Source organism: Macaca nemestrina, chromosome 6, assembly GCF_043159975.1.
Source record: "Macaca nemestrina isolate mMacNem1 chromosome 6, mMacNem.hap1, whole genome shotgun sequence".
NCBI lineage: Eukaryota > Metazoa > Chordata > Mammalia > Primates > Cercopithecidae > Macaca > Macaca nemestrina.
The window spans coordinates 15,831,187-15,856,033 of NC_092130.1; the positions used below are offsets into that span (position 1 = coordinate 15,831,187).

A 24,847-nucleotide genomic window follows, 5' to 3' on the forward strand; every position below is an offset into this window, starting at 1 on the left:
CATGGATGTAGAGAGCCAGACCTACTGCATATTATAGCAAAGATTGGATGCCCAGAGCTCTTGCTGCTTATTAGAGGAGGCTTAACAAAACAAAAAAAAAAACTGCACTCTCTCAGGCTACAGATTATATGAATTTGTGGAATTACGAAAACAGAAAGCCACACTTTCAAAGGTAAGAAATGAATTGAATTCCCACCTTGCTTAGTGGCCATCTCTGTTACTTTCCCGTGAGTCAGAGTAGCAAACATTTACTCTAAAACCCGGTTCTTGAATAAGCACCAGAGAGCAAGCTGGAGGCGAACCAACAAACTGATTAATTTTAAAACGGAAACGTAGGCCCGGCTCGGTGGCTCACACCTGTAATCCCAGCACTTTGGGAATCTGAGGCGGGCGGATCACCTGAGTGATCTGAGTTCGAGACCAGCCTGACCAACATGGAGAAACCCTGTCTCTACTAAAAATACAAAATTAACTGTGCGTGGTGGCGCATGCCTGTAATCTCAGCTACTCGGGAGGCTGAGCAGGAGAATCGCTTGAACCTGGGAGGCAGAGGTTGTAGTGAGGAGAAATCGTGCCATTGCACTCCAACCTGGGCAACAAGAGAGAAACTGCATCTCAAAAAAAAAAAAAAAAAAAAAAACCGCAAACATAAAAACCACAAAGAATCTCCCACACACACAAAACAAACCTGACAACCCAAGTTCCAAAACGGCTGAAGAAAGGTAAGAAAAATAAGGCCGGATATGGTGGCTCACACCTGTAATCCCAGCAATTTGGGAGGCTGAAGTGGGCAGATCACTTGAGGTCAGGAGTTCAAGACCAACCTGGCCAACATGGTGAAAACCTGTCTCTACAAAAATTAGCCAGGTGTGGTGGCACGTGCCTGTAGTCTCAGCTACTTGGGAGGCTGAGGCATAAGAATCACTTGAACCCAGGAAGCAGAGTTGCAGTGAGTCGAGATTGCAGCACTACACTCCAGCTTGGGTGACAAAGCAAGACTCTGTCAGAAGAGAGGACAGGGGAGAGGAGAGGAGGGGAGCAGAGGACAGGACTCCAGCTCTACAAAAAATTAAAAGATAAAATTAGCTGGATGTGATGGTTGTACCTGTAGTCCCAGCTACTTAGGAAGCTAAGGCAGGAGGATAGCTTGATCTCAGGAAGTCCAAGCTGCAGTGAGCCCTGATTGCTACCACTGTGCGCCAGCCTGCATAAGAGGGAGGAAGGAAGAAAGGAAGGAAGGGAAGGAAGGAAGGAAAGAAGAAAGCTCTCAAAATCACCAACCAGAACCTGAATTCACCCAATATGAAATGTTCATCTGTATAAGATTGTAAAACTCATTAATAATTAATAGTTTACAATGCTCAACTGAAAAAATGACAATCACATCTCTTTTTTTAAATGAAACAGAGATCAAATACAAGTAAGAAGACAGGAGAGGAACCCATAAGGACTTTTTTTTTTTTTTTTTTTTTTTTTTTTTTTTTGTGAGACGGAGTGTCGCTCTGTCGCCCAGGCTGGAGTGCGGTGGCGGGATCTCAGCTCACTGCAAGCTCCGCCTCCCGGGCTCACGCCATTCTCCTGCCTCAGCCTCCCGAGTAGCTGGGACTACAGGCGCCCGCCACTTCGCCTGGCTAGTTTTTTGTATTTTTTTAGTAGAGACAGGGTTTCACCGTGTTAGCCAGGATGGTCTCGATCTCCTGACCTCGTGATCCACCCGTCTCGGCCTCCCAAAGTGCTGGGATTACAGGCCCCATAAGGACTGTTAATAAATATGTAGTCACTACAATTACAAAAACAAAAACAAAAAACTTACCTCAGTAGACAGACCAAACTCACGACACAACTGCCACCATTGGGAAGACTAACTGAATTTCAAAATGATATTGAGGAATCTACTCAGAACACACTACAGAAACACCAACATATAAATATTTAAAAATTAAAGATATATAAAGTATAAAATAGGGAGCTCCAGCATATGTTTGGTAAGGGTCTCAGAAAAATGAGCTGGAAGTCCTATTTGAAAAAATACCTGGTAATAAACTTTTCAGAATCAAGGTAGGACATGGAGATTATGATTCAGAAGGCACTCCAAGTACTAAACAGGATAGATAAACATCTTCCCACCTAAACACATAATAGAGAAACTGTACACATGAATGGTAAATGGAAATTTTTAAAATCCAGAGACAAATCATATTAACTAGCAAAAAATAAGAATTAAACCAAAGGAAAATGTCCTTAGCAATTGAAATAAATGCAAGAAGTGCTTTCAAAACCTAGAGAGAAAATAACTGTCAGCTTAAAATATTATCTCTAGCTAAAATCATTCATACAAAGATTAAGAGTCCATCAAATAAATTCTTAGTAAAGGAATTATTAAAGCATCAATTTTAATTAAAAGAAAAATGCAACCAGAGGAAAAGCATTACGTAGAAACATAATGGTGAATACAGATAATTTTAGAATAGCTGACAACTAATAATACTCAGTAGCTAACAACTCGTATATATGAATATATGATTTTATGTATGTGTATGTGTACATGTCTGGGTATGTGGTCCTTAAGGAAAAATATAAACAATAAATTGTTGAGAAATGATTACAGAATAGTTTACACATACTGAAGTTATTATGTTCAAGAAAAGATAGCAGTATTATCTGGTCATCAAATTATTAAATCAAAATATATTGTTAAGTATGGATATTAAACTTTAAAGTTAACACTAAAATATAGAATCAGTCTTTTCTAAATCTGCAGAGAGAAAAAATATGTAAATGAGGGAATATGGAAACCTTTAATTCAAAAAAAGGCAGAAATAGAAAAAACACAGTCAAGAAAAAAATGGCACAAATAGAAAATGTGAAAGAAGGTTGTAGACATACACGCAAATATACCTATAAAGAAAATCAATGTAAACAAACTAAACTCACGAATTAAAAGGCATAATTAGGCTGGATACATTTACAAACATGGGATGATACGTTTCTTCTAAAACATATGCCTAAAACAAAATAGCACAAATTGGAATAAAGGCTTTGGAACCTTTATATCAGGATGTTCATATAAGAGAATAGTATATAATGGTTAAACAGAATGGACTAGTGCCCCCACGTGGCCCTTTGATTGGGAGGTGCTCCTTCAGATGATCCCAGCCCTATAGAGAACTGGGGTTGGAGTCCTAGCATTGTCTGTTTTCACCTGTGTGACCTCATAGAAACTATTAACCTCTCTATGCTTCAGTTGTGCAAATTAGGGATAAAAATCACACCATGTGGATTAAATGATTTCATTTTTATCAAAGTGTTAGAAATTTGTTGACACATAGCTTTGTGTAAGGATGTATTAAATACACTTAAGTTTAAAAATATGTATTTGAATGAAATACAAAATTAGAAACAGATCTGGAGAATCACATAGCAAAAGGGAATTCAAACATTTCCAAGATAATAAGTCCTAATATTAGAAAATGCTAACATTTTCATGGTAAAGCTTTAGCGAGGTGCCTGTATTCAGTAAGGGCTTGGCAAATGTCACCTTCAAATACAACAGCAGTCACAAAACTGTCACTCCAATTTCTTCTGCTTTTTCCTTTAACTTAGTTACCCCACATAATATTAAATATGCCTGAGAAAACTTCTGGTCTTTCTAATATGTGAATTCATCAATTCCTTCTATTCCTCCCCTCAAAAGTAGCCATCCTAATGAAAACAACATTTATGACACAAGATCCGGTTTCATTTTATGACAGGGCTAATCATTAGTCAATGTTTGCTTATGCTGAAGTAGAATCCGTTTCTTTATTACTTCTATCCATTAATATTAGCTATGTTATCTGATCATGCTACATAGAAAACATCTCATTTTTCCTCCATGCTACAGTTTACAGTCATCTGAGGAAAAAAAAAATGCATGTTGTATTCTTTCTAGTGCTTTTCTTATTGAAGGTGCCTATTTTGTCATTATATAGAATATTTTCCCTCTCCCTATTGGTAGCTTCTCCTCCAGGTACATTTTTTAGCCAGGTACTTAACACTACATGCAATGTTTCAGAATGGAGCACTTCTTTACAGTTGTCTACACAGGCAGAGTGGACTGAAAAATCTCTTTTCTTATTTAAATACTTCTATTCCATAGCTATTTGTGTTCCAGGTACTCTGTTAGGAATAGAAGATGAAAATGTGATCACAGAATAGACATGGCCCTGCCTCCATAGAGTTCAGTCTAATGGGAGAAGTCAAACAAGCCAGCCAACAACCACAAAGTAGTGTGATCAGGGATAGAATTGGCAAGTAGAGTGTAATGGGAAGACATAAGAGGGATAACTGATTTGATCACGGGGTAGTGAAGGTAAAATCTGAAGACTCAACCCAAGGGAGTGGGGAGAATTATTTTCCACCTCCTAAGAGAACACGTTGCCTTTGAGAAACTGATTGCGGTTTAGTATGATTGGATCTTATGCTGCAAGCTAAATGGGGGGTAAAGGAGAACACCTTGTAAGTAACACAACCCCAATTATGTAGTGCCTATCAAGGTATTTTTCTGAACAACATAGCTCTATTAATATGAAGTAATATCAGATAAATTTCTTGGTGACCACATAACACTCTGGCACTGTTGATTTCAGGTTTATGTCCCATAGAAAGAACTCAATGTTGTTTTTTATTTGCACTTCCACATATGTTAGTTGGGAATGTAGATGGGAAATTATCAATTCAAAATTCCTAGATTTGCTCCCATCATTTCCGTCATTCAGGGTATCTTTGGAACCTGATTTGTGTGTGTGTGTGTGTGTGTGTGTGTGTGTGTGTGTATACTCACTACCCTCACCTTTAAATTTCCCTTTATATCCACAAAAATATAGTAGATTTTGTTAGTGTCCTTTGATAAACTGATTTTGAGAAATGGTATATTTGCAATCCATCTTGGTCCAGAAATATTTTAAAAGACCTTTATATTGTCCTAAACATAACACAGCCTCCAGCTCCTTATCAACATTAGCCTTTGTGATTCAATGTTTTGGGAATCTAAAGCTGCCTTTCCAAAGAAAACTAATTTTATGCCTCTACTCCAGTGGGGCTCTTTTTTTTTTTTTTTTTTTTTTTTTTTTTTTGAGACAGTCTCACTCTGTCGCCTAGGCTGGAGTACAATGGTGCGATGTCAGCTTAATGCAACCTCCGCCTGCTTGGTTCAAGCAATTCTCCTGCCTCAGCCTCCCAAGTAGCTTGGATTAGCCTCCCAAGTATCTGGGATTACCCACCACCATGCCTGGCTAATTTTGTGTATTTTTAGTAGAGATGGGTTTTCACCATGTTGGCCAGGCTGGTCTCAAACTCCTGACCTCAGGTAATCCACCCACCTAAGCCTCCCAAAGTGATGGGATTATAGGCATGAACCTCCGCATCCACCCCAGTGGTGCTCATTTTTAAAAGCATATTCACTCTTTCTACTCAGTTCTACTTTATACATCCAAGAGAGAAAAATCATTCAGCCTTTTATGGGAAGGCACACTAATCAATACACTTTAACATATGTTGAGTTAAATACCGTCTATATCCAGATACATATTTTAATTTCTTTAATTAGTTTTTTCGCTGGAAGATGGCTCATTGTTCTGTTCCCTGTGATAAAGGCTTATCTGGATGAAGACTTGAGAGACAGAACATGAATTTGTGTTTGAATTTCAAAGGAAAAATCTGGTATGAAGAGTCTATGATTTTAGGGTTATTTCTATATGTGCTTTATAGAAGACCAAATGTTTTTGTTTATTCCCTGAAATTTACTGTCTTTTCACACTTAGTAGGATATTATCTCACCATTTAGTTTTTGAAAATATTGTAATCCTATGAAACTTTGTAATTTATAGTCTCTAGGAAAGAATATTCTCATATATATGTACTCTATAACAACCTGTTATTTACTCATAAAAGACAGTATATTCATATTCTTACTTCAAGTAAACCATATATATGAAAACTATATATATATATTTGAAAATGGTATATATATGAGAAGAAAGGTATAATAGCTTTGAATTTTCAAAAGCATTATCCATTAACCCCTTTACCAAGCTTCTCTCATTAATTTACATATAATTCAATTTTTAATTGAATACCTTTTAAGACCATACTTATGACAACACAAGATACATTAAAATAATTCAAAATATTATTAGATCTATGTTAATAAACTCATGGAGTCATGGAAATGAATGAATTAGGGAAAATTCTCTCATAAAAATAATTTAATATTTTAACGCAAATTCAAAGAAAAGAAGTTAATTGAATGTCAGAAAGTGACCAGTTTCTATCTTAACCTTGAAACTTGTGGGAACGTGGAATGCCAGATTTGTATCATATATTATATAGCTCCTGACAGTGTTATGTGTCTTTACCACAACACCATCTGTGCTGCTGTACCTGAATAGGAACAGGGGCTAGAAATGGAGAAAAATAATGAATTCTTGCAACATATTTTTTTCCCCTGAGCACATGCAGCTGGTGATAGATGCTTTCCTTCAACCTGAAAAGCACTGCATAGGTCTCCAATGACATAGTGGTATCTTCAGCATCTTCCTGTTGACTATGCAAATTCTATAAGTGTAAAAATTATAAATTCCAGTTTTGAAAATAAAAAATAAATTGATATCTAAAACACTGATTTCATATATTTGGAGTTTTATCTGTATTTTTGTAATAACTCTTACAGATGTATATAATAGATCATGGTTTATATGATGAAGAAAAATTTTGAAGTAGGATGGTAAACATTGGTTCCATTGGCTCTGGGGTTATCGAAGAATCATTTACATTTACATTAACACTCAGTGTGCTGCTTACCATTGTGTGTGGACTGAACCCTTGTTTTTTCTATTCTGTTTTTTTCTTTATAGTATGGACCATATACCACTTACTATCCCAGAGTTGCTCTAAACTTAGAGTTAACATATGTATACAAAGAGCATAATATATTGTCAGGTTCAGAGTAGGCAATTGCTAATTATCTCAGCCATTCTAGAATTAACTTGTCATAATTTGCATCTTCAAAGAAGAATATCCTCTTATTCCTGTGTTAACTTCACCACATTTGCCATATGGCATGTGGTGTGGCCAATGACCTATCAAAGAGATGAGTGAATAGTTGACATTTTATCTTTAAGAACCACTTATTCATATTTATGGAAAGGAATTAATTCTATTTAACAAATTTTCCAGTGTCACCTGCTTACTAAATTTCTGTCTTTATACCAAATATCACCAGAGAAAATCAAGAAATTAGGGATGTAGTCTTTAGTCCTAATATTCACAGGCTTTAGACAAAGATATAAATATGTCATGAGAGAGGAGATGAACATTCCCTCTCATACATCTGTGTACATGTTAAGAAATAGCTTAATCAACTTCCTTAACAGATCATTTTAAAACATCTTCAATCAAAAGCGTAGAACTTTTTACCCCACTGGTGATATATGTAAAAAAAAAATGTAATTCTTGATCAAAGAATTTTAGGCAATAACAAACAAGTAAGGAGATAATTTTTGCACCAGCTGACGGTAACCTCTTATCAGTATCACTGGGAGCATCAGACGATGTCCATCCACCACTGTCCACTTCTCATCATTATCTGGAGGCTTATTGTGTCCTATCCAACTGCCTTTTTTCTCCTTCCTCTCAAACTATCTCTTCAGCCTTCTATTTTATCCATGAGCACAAAATTAGGACACTCTAATCACTCATTTTCCTATTATAACCCCTCCTCTCCAATTCCCTTAGCTTCAGAGGCACTGATTTATATCTTCAGTCCGGTAACATTTTAACCTAGTAATCTGTCATTCTATGCCACAACTTATACTTCTCTGTTTCCTGAAACACAAACCTGTATCTCTTTTTTTTTAATGTAAGATAATAAGTTTCTGACATACATAGCACCAAGGCACATCTTCTTTTTAATAAAATCTGGAGAATTTGCAAAATTCTCATAAACATAAATGGTATTATGAATATTCCAAAGAGATGGATTTACCCAAGGTCAACAGATAAACTTAATAATGAAATTAGAACCCCAGTCTAGTGTATACCACACCATGTACATGATGATAGAATAAATAGCAGTTATCAGTATGTTATCTGCCTACTATGTGCTTAGAAATGTAGTAGAAACTTTACATGCATTATTTCTATCATGGATAACAAGTATAAAACTTGTGGGCATTAATACAGTAATTTTATAGAAAAAGAAACAGATTCCGTTTTAGAGAATTTCCTTGAGGTCATTCAGATAGTAAGTGGAAAAATCATCATTTGAACAACTATTTGTGTGATAAGAAACCTACTTTATAGAAACATTTAGGTAAAGATATATTACAAATATGCAAGGCTGGCTGGGCGTGGTGGCTCACGCCTGTAATCTCAGCACTTTGGGAGGCCAAGGTGGGTAAATCACCTGAGATCAGGGGTTCAAGACCAGCCTGGCCAACATGGCAAAACCCTGTGTCTACTAAAAATACAAAAATTAGCCAGGGATGTTGGTGCATGCCTGTAATCCCAGCTATGCAGGAGGCTGAGGCACAAGAATCACTTGAACCTGGGAGGCGGAGGTTGTAGTGAGTCGAGATGGTGCCACTGCACACCAGCCTGGGTGACAGAAGGAGATGCCATCTAAAAAAAAAAATTTATATATATACACACACACACACGTATATTATATATATAATATACATAAATGTATATTTACATATGTATATTATATATATATAACATATGTATTATATATACATATATGTATATATACATATATGTGTATCATATATATACACACAAGGCTACAATTGCTGATGTAATGATCTAATAAACAAGAAAATACAACACACCAATAAATATAATTATGTTAATTTTTCCTAAATTAGAGAAAATAATCATAGAAGGCAGAAATTTCATAACAATTTTCAATTAAAATTTAAAAATTGTTATCTTTCAGTTTTTAAATGAAAGATTTTTTAGCATGATTATATATCAAGTCTTCTTTAGAAACATTACAATTAATTCTATTAAATTCATAATGGGATGTTGTTCCTACAATGTAGTTCTATGTTATGTACACATAGGTCATATGTAGCAAGAAGCACTTCAGAGTTTCTTTAAAAGCCAAGAATTCATCTGTTAATAAGGGATTTGATTGAGGCTATTACATACATATGTATACATATATATTTAAAGACTGAATGTAAATTTTTATGTTAGGTACTTATTATGTATTAGCAAGAGAACACACTTACATGCAGTGATTTTCATAGGCAAACATTCCTGGACTAAGCAGATTTCAGTTTAGGTAAATCTTTGCCTCCCCTTGACTGTGAATCCCACCAGCTCTTGCTGGAAAACAGTATTAGACTGTTTAGGTATATGTACTTGATGTAATTTCATTCCTTGTAAAAAACAGTTATTGCACATCTGAAATTGCTACGTTTCCTCTCTAATATTACTGTCATTTTATGGCATGCTGTATAATTAAGTTTACTGCAACACAGAGGCATTTGATAGAGTTTCCATTTCCTCCCTATGGCTTATTTTTACTCCGTATGATAAATTAACAGGCTGAAAAATATAATTTTAAATTCCAGCTATTTTTAGTGAGTCTTTTTTTCCATTCCAGAATTTTATTATTGTTTAATAGTTGATGTTAAGTGTATAGAGCTTTCATGTTATGTTAACCTAGATATTGCAATGTAGTTATTCACTGCTCCTCATTTTTAAAGTTTAAAAAGTGAAGAAATATAAACAAATAATTTAGAAAAATTCCACCAGGAAGAGAAAACCATAAAAAAATATAGAGAATGCCAGGTAAAAATCATAACCATTATAGATTTTGATAATATTAAACATGGAGAAACTATATAATACCTTGCAAAGGATGTAGGGGAAAAAAAGGAAGCTATTCAGATTTAAAAATTAGAATAAAGGAGAATGAACTTGACATAACATTATAGTATTTTAGGACCAAACCATGCCCTGTTTTACTTTTTGGCTTTACCTATATATTTTAATTTTATTGTTTGCTTTTTGTTTGGTTTTACTGTTCTTACCTGATTTGAAATTTGATTTTAGATAAAGTCTGTGGTCATCGTAAGCTTATTCTCCTTCAGGTATCCTTTGCAATATGTTTTTCTCTCTTCTTTATTAATTAAAGAGGACCCATTAATACTTGAAGGGCTTGTGGTAGAATTGTATGGTATGCTTTTTCGTTAGATTTTGTGGGATTTGGGACATGATAATATAGTTGGATATCCTGTGCTTCTACTGCTTTATCCTGTGCTTCTACTGCTTTATTGCAGCCTCCTCTGATAGCCTGAAGAGCCTGCCCACCAAATTCCAATGGACAAACTTAATCACTTCCTGATATGGATGACTAAACTATAAGTTAGTGACTTATCCAAGATTAAAGTCACAGTCAAGATTATAGTAGAATCTTGGAACTATCTTTCTTGACTTTATGTGCAAAAATTCTATTCCATTGCTGCTGCTTATAGTAATCCTCTCCATGTAACACCAGGAATATCTAAATATCTAGGAAGTTAATTGATTAATAATTTCTCTCATTTGAGAGAAGGAGAAATAGTACACCCAACACACATTTTCTGTCTCTCTTTCCAAGTTGCTTTTTTCTATGTGTCTAAATGCCTTACTTTCCTACTTGAAATTTGAAGGGAGAATATGAGTGAGTATCCATTCAAGGTCTGAGAGAATGGCCCAAAGTTTCTAATGCAAAGCTTCTTTAAAGTTTCTTATTTTGTCTTTTTTTTTCTTTAAAAAATGCAAAATTTGTATTTGACACCAAAAAATAATGTTGATTATTTTATTTGAAAAACAGCATTTTCTTTCTGACGCAAAATAATGGATAGAGATAATAAGTGAACCATGACTTTGCCATCAAGAGAAGTACTGATATATTTTTAAGAGCTGTGTAAATCCATGTGTCTCAATAACTTGTTTTAGAATCTTAACATCATAAAGCCATAAATGAGGCTTTTAAAAAAAGAAATTGGGAAAAGTATGTAAATTTATACCAATAAATATAATTAAATCCAATGAGTGAAATTAAGTCAATAAATGTATAAGAATATGTTACCAAAATTAACTTAGAGAAAATTTGGGTACACTTCAAACATGGTACGAGAGGTAGATATTATTAATGGTGAGAATTTTAAAAATTCATGTTATTAAGCTGGAACACTAAATTATAGAAAAACTCCATGTTCATTTTAGAGAAATAAGTTCAAACATAATATACATCTTGATATGGTCTGGCTCTGTGTCACCACCCAAGTCTAACCTTGAATTGTAATCCAAATTGTAATTCCCACGTCTTGGCGGAGGGACTTAGTGGGAGGTGATTAGGTCATGGGGGGTGGTTCCCCCCATGCTGTTCTTGTGATAATGAGAGTCTCATGAGATCTGATGGTTTTATAAATGTCTGACATTTGCCCTGCTGGCACTTCTTTCTCCTGCCACCATGTGAAGAAAGACATACTTTCTTCCCCTGCCACCGTGATTGTAAGTTTCCTGAGACCTCCCCAGTCATGCAAAAATGTGAGCCAATTAAACCTCTTTCCTTTATAAATTACCCAGTCTCAGGTAGTTCTTTATAGCAGCATGAGAACGAACTAATACACATCCAAACACACAAGAACTCATAGGAAAATATAAACTAGATTCAAGTGTCAGTAGGTTGTATAGCCCAAAATATTAAATTCACAAGGTACAAATTAGAGTTTATTCCAGAAATTAAGAGATGAGGCAATACTTGAAGCTATATTAATACAATTCACTCTGTTAAGACTTAAGAAGAAAAAAAACTTAAATCATCTCCCTAGATGCAGAAAAAAGCAGATAAATATTCAAAATCTATTCTTGATTTTTTCACATTTATAAGATTAAAGGAATATTTCTTAACTTATTAAATGTCACCTATTGGAAATCTACAGCAAATATACAGAACTATCAAATTCTAAGGGTATTTCTATTAAAATTATCATCAATACAAGGGCATTTCCTATATTCAAAATTACTTTATATAGTCTTTATAACATACTAAAACTTCAAGAATAATTAAAATTATAAATACTAGAAAGAAAAAATAGTAATTATTAGCTAACAACATTAATATCTACCTAAATGTGAGAGAATGAGATTAAAAGAAAATTCTACTAAATGTCAGAATATTTTCTAGGTAAAAATCAATGTAGGCAAGGTTATATGTAAAAGGTTATTTATTATGTTATTCACTGTGCTAAGGACTGAACAAAATGCTCCATATGGAAACAGTTAAATCGTTTTATATAACATTGCATGGAATATATTTCAGATACAGAAAATAAATCCATATGTACAAATGAACACTTGTTCATCTATTTGTATCTACATATGCATGGGGAGGTGGCTAAAATGCATATGCTATATATTTTTTATATGCAGGGAGAGAGAGAGTATAATAGTATTTATTTAAAAATTAAAATCAGCAATTTAGCTGGGAAAACAAAAACTAATTTAAAGAGATAACCAACAAAATATGAGTCAAGTTGACCCCTGAGAAGTACTGTTAGGGCATAGAGATTTTTTTTTTTATAGTTTATCCCCTTCTGGTATTTGTTGTTTTTTTTTTTCTTTATTTTTTTCTTTATTTTACATCTTTAAGAAAATATGTAATAAGCATGTCTTAGGTTCCTTGCCTTGTATATGTTCTCATGTCCTCTTTAAGTAAAATGAGTTTTATAGGCTGTAGTGCGTCATGTTGATCCTACTAATTTATTTTGTATAGCACTCAGCAAAGTGAATTTCAAAGTTTCTTAGGCTTTTTGAATATGACTCTTTTTTTGTTGAAGCCCCTACGTAGAAACTAGGCTGGTGGAACTCAGGGCTAAGGCACAAAGAGTGAGCATTTTTCTACTGACTGCCAGAGGGTCAAGTGTTGTTACTATTTATTGCCTTCTGAAGAATAACTCATTTTTACCTACTGAGTAGCCTTTGTTAGCACAATCTACAATCTGTTTTTCCTTCTCACAATTCTCATTTATGTCAAAGCTGCCTCTGCACCCATCTTGTTGTCCTATCTCTGGCTTGACTTACATATTTTGAGGCAGTCTTCACCCATTTCCTATTTTCATGTTCTAGATGAATAAGAACCCATTATCCTGAACTGCTTCCCCATCTTAGTTTTGCTATAATCCTAATGAACTCAATAATGTAATTCCTGAGTTCCCATGCTTAGCCTCATGTTCCATTCAACTTAATCCAATCAGGCCACGGGAAAGCCTTGCTAGGTAACACCCTGGACCCCAAGACAGGGTTTGGCCCACAGGTCCCTCTCTTTCTCTCTTGCCCCACACCTGCTGGTTAAACATGCAATCCTGGGGAACCCCCACTTCCCATTGGCCCTGTGAGGCATACTGTCCTCTTCTCTTTGAGATCTGTGAATAATGAACTTCATTTTATCAGCAATCTGGTGTGAGTGTCCCTCACTATACCATATCTGACTACACCCAACCAAACTTATATACCTCACTTAAATAGTTACATCACTTTTAACTTTTCTATTTCAAAGTAATATTTAAGGCTGGGCACCACGGCTTTGTAATCCCTGAACTTTGAGAGGCTGAGGCGGGCAGATCACTTGAGGTCAGGAGTTTGAGACCAGCCTGGCCAACATGGCAAAACCCTGACTCTACTAAAAATACAAAAAAAATTAGCTGGGTGTGGTGGTGCATGCCTGTAGTCACTGCAACTCGGGGGGCTGAGGCAGGAGTATTGCTTGAACCCAGGAGGTGGAGGTTGCAGTGAGCCAAGATTGAGCCACTGCACCCCAGCCTGGGCGACAGAGGGAGACTCCATCTCACAAACAAAACAAAACAAAACCCAAGTCATATTTAAGTTCCTTCTTAATACTTCCCATTCATTGAACATATGATATCTGTTAATTCCTCTCATAATTTATGCATTACATTATTTTTTCTTTCTATATTCTTCCTTTTCTTTTTTTCTATTTGTAATTCTATGTTCAAGGCATATTGCAAGTAAAACCATGCTGTCTGAAGACTTCTAAATTCTTCTCCCCTTAGCAAAAATGACACTCTATTTTCTGACCAGTCTTGGTAATTTGTTTAAACTGGTGAAGCACTTAAAATATTAGATTATAGCCAGGCACGGTGGCTCACGCCTGTAATCCCACCACTTTGGGAGGCCAAGGCAGGCAGATCACCTGAGGTTGGGAGTTCAAGACCAGCCTGAGCAACATGGAGAAACCCCGTCTCTACTAAAAAAAAAAATCATAATAATACAAATTAGCTGGGCATGGTGGTGCATGCCTGTAATCCCAGCTACTCAGGAGGCTGAGGCAGAAGAATCACTTGAACCCAGGAGGCGGAGGTAGCCGTGAGCCGATATTGCACCATTACACTCCAGCCTGGGCAACAAGAACGATACTCCATCCCCTCCCTCCAAAAAAAAAAAAAAAAAAAGATTACATTTCATTAAATACATATCTGCCTCTTTCTCAAAGGGTGAACTTAATTTTACTCTTGACTCCTCTTGGTCCCTAGTCAGTGCCTCACTCATAGGAGGAACTAACCTGCAATTTTGCAATATATAATGTATCAATGCTTACACATATAATTCATAGTATACATGCTTACATTTCCTGCTAATGTCAAATATCGATATAAGAAAATAAATTTATCACCTACTCAAGAATTATTACCTACAGTTCAATGCAGGTCAAATGATCACATTTACTAGCATCACATAATTGGTAACACTAGGTAACACTATAATGAACTTCAACAGCATCGCATTTAGTATGATGCTAATATGAACCCTCATTCTTCATTAAAATAAATCTCAGTTATCTAGCCTTTCACCTACACATTTCTCACTTTTCTCCTAATCTTTTTTATATTGTTATAGTAGCCAAGTTGTCACTAATGCACTTAACTGAAACAGGGGGGACTTACTTTCCTAACAAGACAGCCATTGCTTTCATAAAGGTACACTTTTTAAAATAAAACAAGAAAAAGTAACCATTCCCTTCTCATTTTTATGAATACACTGTTGTCTCATTAGATATGTACTATCATATTTCTTTAAATAATTTAGGGACTAACAAGAGAACATCTGTGTAACAAAACACTACCACGTGAAATTTAAATTCTTATAAATGAGTTAAAGGAACATATTAACTACCATCAATATCATGGGATTAGTCAATTATGAAAATAATCATCCTCATTTAACAAAGTCAAATGGAGATATTCCAAGGATGTTGTCCAAGGTCACTGTGAATCACAAGTGAAATTTATAGTCTGCTTTCTACAATCAATTTTGTTGCTAATTGATGAATTTAGCTGGATAATACAGTAATGACCTGGTTTTAGATTTAACTTTCTAAATATGTGGAAATAAATTCTTAGATGTCTTTTTAAATACTTCTCAAGTACTTCATTATTGTTGATCTGCAGTATTCTCCCCAACATGTAAGTTACTTGAGTTTAGAGAACATATTTGCCATATTTATTGCTGAAACTTCAGCCCCAGCATTAATGCCTGGGATGCAGTAGGTGCTTAATAAATATCTTTTAATAATCAAATCGATCTTGAAGCCTAAAGCAGGATTAAGCAGCTACTTCTGTATCACTGATTATTCATTTTTTAAATTCACTGAAAAACACGTATTGAACATGTGCAAAGGGAAGTGCTTGTTACTATGGATTGAAATGTATTCTTTACCCCTGGGAGTTTACGACATGGTCGGTGAACTAATGCATAAATATAATGAGTTATACATACATTATGAAAAGTAAAAATAAGTACTGAGGGCATAAAAAAGAATAGTAAACAAAGAAATCAAGGTTGGTTATGGAAGACCCGGTAAATGGGTGTGTCAGTGGTGATAAAAGGAAAGAATTGTGCAGATAAGAATTCCAAAGAAGCAAAATCAACATGACATATTTCCAGACTGAATGTACAAGGTATGGGGGAGAAGAGGAACACACAAAGATAATTATGGTTTTAAGAAAAAAGGTTGAGTGAAAAAAGAAATGCATAAGAAGAAGTTGTTTTGAATACACATAAAAAATAATGGATTTGAGGTATTGTGTTAGGCCTATTTTCTAGGATCCTGCTTCAGTTAAGTGCATTAATAACTATTTGTCATGGGCTATATAATAATAAAAAAGATCAAATTAGATTTTAGGCTTTACTTTTTAATGTTAGACAAAAGTAGAAAAGAAATAACTAATCAATTCAGGACCTGTTATCGTTTTGATGGACTTCAAGACACAAAAAAAGATATTTGGAAAATTGCTTAAATATTATCATTTGAAATGTTTTTACTGAATTTGCTAAGAATGCAATAAGAAATTGGACAAAGGCTCTTGGTCAATTACTTTGGACTAGTCTGTTTCTAAGATACACAAAATAAAATGCCAATATAGAGGCTTTTTCTTTTTGATTTCAACAAAGAGACACGTTCCTGCCTGTGTAATACTATTTGAAATCTTACTTTAAGACAATTTTATATTCTCTGCAAAGCTCCTATTGTTCAAGTTATATTCAAAATTGTCTCTGTCCTTTATTATATATTTTTAGACAAATATAAAAAAGAAAGCAATATATTCATAAAGCACTGTGTGAATTCACAGTAAATATAATTGGGTGACTATCGAACTAGTTTTTAATCTTGTGGGTTTTTCCTTACATGTGAAACTACTGGTAAGACCATCTCCCACTGTTAATTATGCGTCTCTTGATGATTAAAGGTGGTTGAGTGGACATGGGCATCATAATCAAGCCTGGAAGAAAAATGCTATTTTACTTCTTTGCTAGTGACTTGCTCAGTGAGCTATGAAGACTTGTTGAACTCTTACCATGTCCCTTAAGGCTGGTGCTAGAGATAATGATGTTATGCATGCATATTGTTGACATTTGCTTTCAAATTACTCTACGATTTTTAAGAAAAAAAACTCTACTAGAAAATTAGGAAATCAAAGATAATTTGATTTTTGAAAATATGTAAGATATAATTTTTAGAATATAGTTTATGCCATAAAACATGGAAATTATGGAATGTGCATGTCTTGACTTCACTAAAACAAATAACTAGAAAAATAGAGTAGGCTAAGAGGCTTTGGCTTATTTTCTTTCCAGCAGACTTTTTAAATGTATACTGCCTGTTACATTTCTCTATTGTATGGTCATTAAAACATAAATTTTCCATATAAATTAAAAGAAAAAGTAAGAATTTAATTTAACGTATAGGTTTATGATTTTAGTTTGTCCTCCTGTAATTTAGACAACATCCTCCACACTGTCATCTCAGTGGATGACTTGAAAAGATGATTTCAATAAAATCCCCTTGCAATGGGTTAGTCATCCATGCATTTCATTTTTGGGCACCTGTGGCCTTGTCAGTCACTGGCATATGGAGACAATGGTCATTTGATAATGGGGACCTGTGATCTGGATCTTTATAATCAGAAAAAATTTTACCAAGTTGAGAACACATTGCAAGTAGATGGCATCATTTCTCTGGAGACAGAGAAGGGGAAAAAGAAAACCCAGCCTATTGAGAAACATCAATTGAGTTGTATTGCCTCATAGTTTGTAAGATGTAATTTAGTAGAAGACAAATTAGCAAAGGTAAAATTGCTCATATCTTAACCAGTGTTTCAAAAAATATATACTTGTATAGGAATGCTTACTTATATGACAGTTCTCTTTCACAAGAGAAATACTATTTATTTGTTTTCTGGGGCACAATTGTTTTAAAATGTCTGACCCTTTGAAAACAACTTTTAAAAGTTTCTAATGTCTATCTTTTGGTGTTTGTAAACAATAGCTTGGGAAAATTAAGAGAAATAATTGAAACTTTAAAATGTTAAAATGTTGATTATTGCAAATTAACTCAATAAAGAAACTCATAAATTCATTTTTGGGTTGCTGCCATAGCTGAATGGTCTATTTTTATGTTTTTATTAATACTGTTGACTAGCTACAACAGGTGACATTTATATCCCCTTAGGCTGTCCATTAGCCAAATGAAGGGCCATCTGGAAAGGGATTCTGTTCTTTGAAAAATGTGACAGGGCTGATGGCTTTTTAACTGCTAGTCATCTATGATTGCTGGTAAACACCGGAAATTACTGTTGATCCCTCAGAATTAAGAAGTTAGTCAAGTACTTAGAGATGAAGCAAGAGAAACACCTTTCAACCAGATGTCCACACCAACTGAGGTTTTAAAAAAAAGAAAAACACAAAACCCACCTTATGTTTTCTATTATAAAAGGCATACATCAACAGTAGTGAAAAAGTAAGAGTTATTCTTGGTAACTGTAATTTGATGGATACAAACAGTTTTGTGGGATATACCTTGAAAAATTTAAACTTGAATAGGTACCTGCTACTAAGGAGGAAAAAGGTATATTCATTATGATACAATTTGTTGGCAATTTCCCTGAAGTGTTGTTTTATAATTTTGGCGCTCAGATGAACAGAAGGAGATGGTTTTGATGTCTCTCTCAACAGCAGTTCACTGAGAATCTTTTCATAATCACAATTTAAAGGGTCTCTAATAGCACCACGTTGGAAGGACCTTAGTGGCCATTTCCACTGAGTGCCTTCGTTATTCAGATGAAGATTCTGTATCTGAGAGGTTTGGGTAACTTCACATTTATAGTTATTTAGTGGCCACAATGAAGATTTCTCTTAAAAGAGGACACTAAAGAGATTTCTAAAGGAGAAGGCTAGTTTCTACAGTGGTTCAGTCTACAATCTACGATTCTCCCATTGGTTCCTGAATCAGAGGCCAGAAGAATTAAGGTGCATGTGTGTGTGTGTGTTTGGAGTTACTCAGAGGATTAAATGAATTCATAGAGATTCTAACATTCTGTGTAGGTTAAACGAAGTAAGTAATGAATCTTAAGCATAATGTATCTTTTTCTTATCTTAAATTACAAATACAACTTCATTCAAACATATTACTTCATAGTTGTTCTATCATAATGCACTTTCATAATAAAAGTAAGGCTACTATTGTGCTGAAGTACAAGAATTATTTTTCCTTAAAGAACATTTATACTAAATCTAAGAAGCACTTAATGGTCTTTTTTCTCGAAAAATCGGTCCTATCCCGTCGTTGCACCAAGAATTTGACACTTATTTAAAATTGTGTACTTTTATTACATCTACATTAGTCCTGTTCCTAATTCAGAAAGAAAAAGAAAGTAAAAAGAGAAAACAGGTAAAATTTTCTGCAGAGTGTGGCAGTGAGAAGGATGGTTAGTAAAACTAGAATTGCACAGCTAGCAGTAGTGGTGTTTGAACATTTACAATGCACGTTCAACTTCAGTTCCTCTATGGTGGTTCAGACTAGTCTCTTCTAATAGCAGATTGGAAACCATCTCTCTTCCTAAATCCTTTCAAAGGATTATCTTGGAGGGATCAGGACAAAAGTCTTTAGAGCATCCTCTGGAGCCCTGTGCAATCTACTCATTTTTCTATCTCATATCTCACTATATTTTCCCTTTTCTCTATACTATGAACTCTTTCAGGGACCCCTGATACATCTTGTTCATATATGAAGTTCCTCGGCCTGGAATTTTTTTTTTTCTTTTTTTTTCTTTACCCAGTAAATTCAATCAAACTGTGGCAAAACAGCTTTGTTCTCATGGAAATATTTTCTAATCTTCCTAAGTGCATCAAAATATCCCTAATACAAACTCTCATGAAATCATGTGGCTGTTCTTAACAGTCCTTATCACAGCCATGATTTTACAGTTATCTATAAAATGATTTGATTTTGATTTTTGTTCTTTTTCAACTAGAATCTAAGCTCCCTGAACACAGAGGCCATGCTGATTTCTGTCCATTAGTGTTAACGCAGAGCTAGATGAATGGATGATCTAATTTTATCCTCAAACCTACCTTCATGTAGCTACTCTATATTCTTATTTTATAAACTAGAAAAGAGACTTATAACGTATGGATTGTACATGGTCACAAAATAGATGCCCACTGACCTTGAACTTGTATTTAAATCAATTTATGCCAGGACATTTATTTCTTCACACACACCCTGTAGATGTACCCAATCACTTAACTTATCCTGCTATTTCAAACAAAGATCTCATTGTGTTAAGTTCATTATTTACATTTCCTGTGCTCCTTTCTAGTAAGTGTTAAATAATTAGAAGACATCATTTAAGGTTTTAAAAATTAAAGCATTTCACTCTTACCCACAGAAGATAATGGTAAAGATTATTTTGATCATTTTTTCCTTGTTCCTATTTGTATAATCATTGCAAAGTATTATTCAAACAGAACAGAAGTTACTGCCAGCATCTGGATATAGGTTTATAGGTTTTTGAATAATTTATTTAAAATTTAACTTTAAACACTCACTTCAGCGACTGTCAGTTTAAAAAGTAATTACCTGTAATTTTGCCATGTTTTTGCAGCATGAAAAACGTTTTTCCTACCGTCCTAACTTTTGTTTCATGTCTACCTCTGGATGGAGAGACTAGACAAGACTAGACACATTATGCCAGTGTGCTCTGAAAGCAGTCTTATTGATGTTGAAGCTTTTTAAGGAGTTCAAAAAAATGAAAGTAATGGGCTTTGTCATGCCACCAGAAACAAAGTGGTTTTAGTTCTTAAAGAACTGCTTAGAACAACATGGCAAGCAGTACAATCAAATTATTTTGTCTGCTTGTCTAACATGAAGGCAACGCTATCAACTGACATCCTGCAGCTCTGAGATAAGACTCTAGAGAAAGGCCTGGGAAAACCGTGTTTATCTTACAGGAGACAATGATTAGGTAATTTGGACATTTCATATTTAATAAAAACTATTTAAATCAGAAACCATCAGACCTGCACTGATGGGACTTACATTTATATTGTACCCTCTGTCTGCCTCCAAAAAGTGATTGAATCCTTTTCATTTTTAAGAAGTACTCTTTAAAATGAAGGAAGCGTGTTAAATGTTTGGAATTACTTTTAAATTAAACCATACAGCTGACATGAATAAAAGGGGACCTCCTAAAGTGCTCTGTAATGATAGGGAGAGCAACCAGCCAGCACAACACTTGACTTGTTTTTCCATAGTAGGTTTGATCTGCACTGCAATGAAAATATTGAAAATGATTTCTGGGCCTCACTGATACCACAAATCATAACTTGCATAAAGCCATAGGCGTAATCAAAGATCCATTTGCGCGGTGATTCATATGTGCATGTGCCCATACAGGAAATGCTCACTGCTTTATAATCAGGTCCGCAAACAGTTTTCATTCATCTCCTATTTTATTAAAGCTGTGAAAGGACGAAAAGATGGGATCAAATGTAAAAAAGACTGAGGTTAGAAAGCAAGGCAAGCTCACTTTTTAAAGTCAAAAATTTACTTGCTATATATACTCAATTTTCAAGTGAACTGTATGTCATAAAGTAATCATAGAAATGGCTTTTTTTTCCCCCAGCAAAGGGCTTTTTGAATTTTCAAACCAAAATGTAAAATCTGCAACTTTGAACTCTTATGCTGAATAAATCATAATAATTAAGATCTCATTCTTCAAGAAATCACATTATATAGGTAAATAGAAGTCAAGCAAAACTGTTTTTACTTTTACTAATGAGATAGATTTACTGCACCTCTGATTTAGTTATACATTGGGATGGTGTGTGTGTGTGAGTATGTAAATATCTGAACTCCAAGACATGTATAAGAATAAAACAGAATCAGTTTCTCTGGGTAGGAAACACATTTGCCCAATATCATCTCAGCTTTATAGCTTTATGCAAAACAGTACTCCAAGTAGCTTTATGCAAAAGACTACTGCAAGTTTATTAATGATTTTAGCTTCATTTTAGGAGTGTCCCACAAGAATTCTCTGGCATAACATTCTAACTAAATGTATGAGAGCAATTACTGCTGGCCCTTAGGCAGGAAAACACACTCACACAAAATGAGGCTTTATCCTTTGACATAATTATGTGTTGGTCCAGATTTTGTTTGTTTTAGAGCTGGAATTTTGTTAAATTATATTTTTATTATTTTTTGATCACTGTATCTTTTCTGTTCAACTGAGAAGAAATATCTGAAATAGGAGGATCAATCAGAATTATGAAATAATTGAAAACTAGAATCCTTTTAATAATAAAAACTACACAAAATGACTTATTTTTATATATGTCATATATAAATGAATATGTACATACAACATATATTGACTAGGAAAACAGTAATAGGAAAGAAAAGAAGAGAATAGGTGAGAAGAGAAAGCTGTGGATAACTAGTGGTATTTTTTTAACTCTTGCAAATATAGATATAATGATCAACCTTAAATGTTTTGACAGTTTAGCTTTTATTTTCATTGCAGTTTTCACTCCCTATTGAGAAATTCACAACTATAGCGTCAGATTCCATTGGCCCATATGTGCTGCAACTTTTAGGTTTCCCTTAAATGCAAGTAGAATTACTTATAGTACCATATTGCAAAACACTGCTTAACAATAAAGTACAAGCATTCAAATGATGAATTACAATAAGGGCCTGAAAAATGAAGATGCCATGGTAAAAACAGATTCGTGATACATATAATTAAGTCCTCTGAAAATCATTATCATAATTACAAAGTAGAACAAACATAGTTTAAACCTTGTCAATTGCTAATACAATAATAAGAGACTAGGTTATGGATAGAGAAAAACTAAGAAGTTTAAGAGTACCATTTCTCTTATATTTCACCCAAGGGAATCATAAATCTTCTCTAGTGTTATAAGCTGTAGCTAAACATTACTTATCTTAATATTTCTATAATATGTTTAATCTGATAATGATTTTTTAGGAACTAAAGAATTTGTCAATTACTTTGAAAATCTAAAATGTTTTGTATTTATAAATATGAAAGAAATTCCAGAGGTCTTTAAACTCTTCAAAGATTAAGAGTTTCTAGGAAATTTTCCAAAAATTTCATGGGTTTTCTTTATCCTTTTCTTGTCAGGAAAGGACATTGGTGCCACCTTTTTAGAAGCCAATTTGGCAACATTTATGACAAGACAAAATTGTAATTCCAGTGCAAACCTCATGAATACACTGGTGAAGTATCACCTAATTTTATATAAAACTATACTAATGGCAACATTATTTGATGGAAAAATATCTGAGTAAGACTAAAATGCTCCAATATACAGAAGTGGTTAAATAAATTGTGTTACATCTACATGAAGATTTATATAATTTTGTATTCAAAATTTGTATGCCCTGATATGGAATGCCTTAAGAGATATCTAAGGAAGGAAAAATTCAGGTACTGAACAGTACAGAAAGTTTAATCTGTTTTCTGTAATTAAAATGTGTTTATATTCAAGAAGACAGAGAGAGAGAGAGAGAGAGAGAGAAAAGATAATAAGGATTATAACTTTTCACCTTGAGGTGACCACAATGAAACTTCAGAGTTAACTTTGAAGGGCTAGGAAACAGCAGATACATGTTCTTCTTTTTATTTTAACACTTTCTTTCTTTGTAAAATGTAATGTACATATAGAAAAAGTATATAACAAATACAAGGTTTAACAAATGTTATAAAACAAATAAGTCATCATCTGAATCAAAATAAAGTTAAAAATACTACTAACTTAGAAAATTCCATCTCACTTTTCTTGACTTAAATCTCTACTTTCCTGCTAGAAGTAATTATTAACCTAGCTTTTAAAATAATTCATTTACTTTTCTTTACAATGTTATCAGTTGTGAAATGTATTACTTTGCCTTGCTTCTTTGATTTACTGTGATATTTGTGAGATTTATCCATATTGTTTCTATAAAGATATTGTTTACCCATTGTAATGGCTATTGATTCACATGTGAATATTGGATGGTTTATTTATCCTTTCTAACACAGAGAAATATTTTTGTTGTTTCAAGTTTGGGGATAAAACTTGAAAAAAGCTGCCTAAAGTATATTTGTATACAAACATACTCATGCATTTCTTCAGTCTAGGGTATATCTTTAAGTGTGTAGGTGTTAAGATACACATTATTTATAACTTGAATAACTTAATTTGTTTCCAGTTTACACTCTCACCAACAATACATGAGAGTTCCCATTGATCCACATCCTCAGCAACTTAGCATTATCTGACTTTCTTTCTCCCTCTTCCTCCCTCCCTCTTTTCCTTCACTCCATTTCCTCTCTGTCCTTTCTCCTTCCCTCCCTCTTTCTCTCCCTTTCTCCCTCCCTCTCTTCCTGCTTCCTTCCTATCAAACAAGTAAACAAAGCAAAACAATAAAATAAACTAAAAATAATCAAATACATCTACAATGCCGCCTAAGTCAAATAATACGTGTCTCTATGTGTTTGGGTCTGCTTCTGTACACCCTATAATTTTTCTGTTAGACTATCTTTGTTTCAATTATACTAACTTGATATATTCAAACTTTATAATAATTCTGTTATCTGATAGATCAACTTCTTCAAATTCATTGTGCTTCCAGTAGTCTTAACTTCTTAACTTAAATACTCAAAGTTAAAAAAAAATGAAGTTAATTGGTTTTTTAAAAACTCATTTCTTGGTTCTTTAAATTTCCATAAAAAATTGAGAATCGGCTTCTCAAGACGCTTTTACATTTCTTTTGATATATTTCTAAAATGTTGTCATCTTATTTTAAATTTTGTTTTGTTTCAGTTATAATCAGAAAATTATCTGGGTTTATTAGTCAGTTTGTTGTTATTTTCTCTCCTATTCTTTTTAATATTAAAATTTTTATATGCCTTATAGGTGATATCTGGAATAACTTTTACAT

General features: G+C 33.9%; 1 protein-coding gene across 7 annotated transcripts in view; it reads right to left on the bottom strand.

Annotated features, from left to right (window-relative positions):
* Nucleotides 1-24,847, bottom strand: part of LOC105480824 (teneurin transmembrane protein 2) — a 3,943,693-nt gene that overhangs the window by 3,656,033 nt on the left and 262,813 nt on the right. The gene's annotated exons all lie outside the window — the stretch shown is intronic.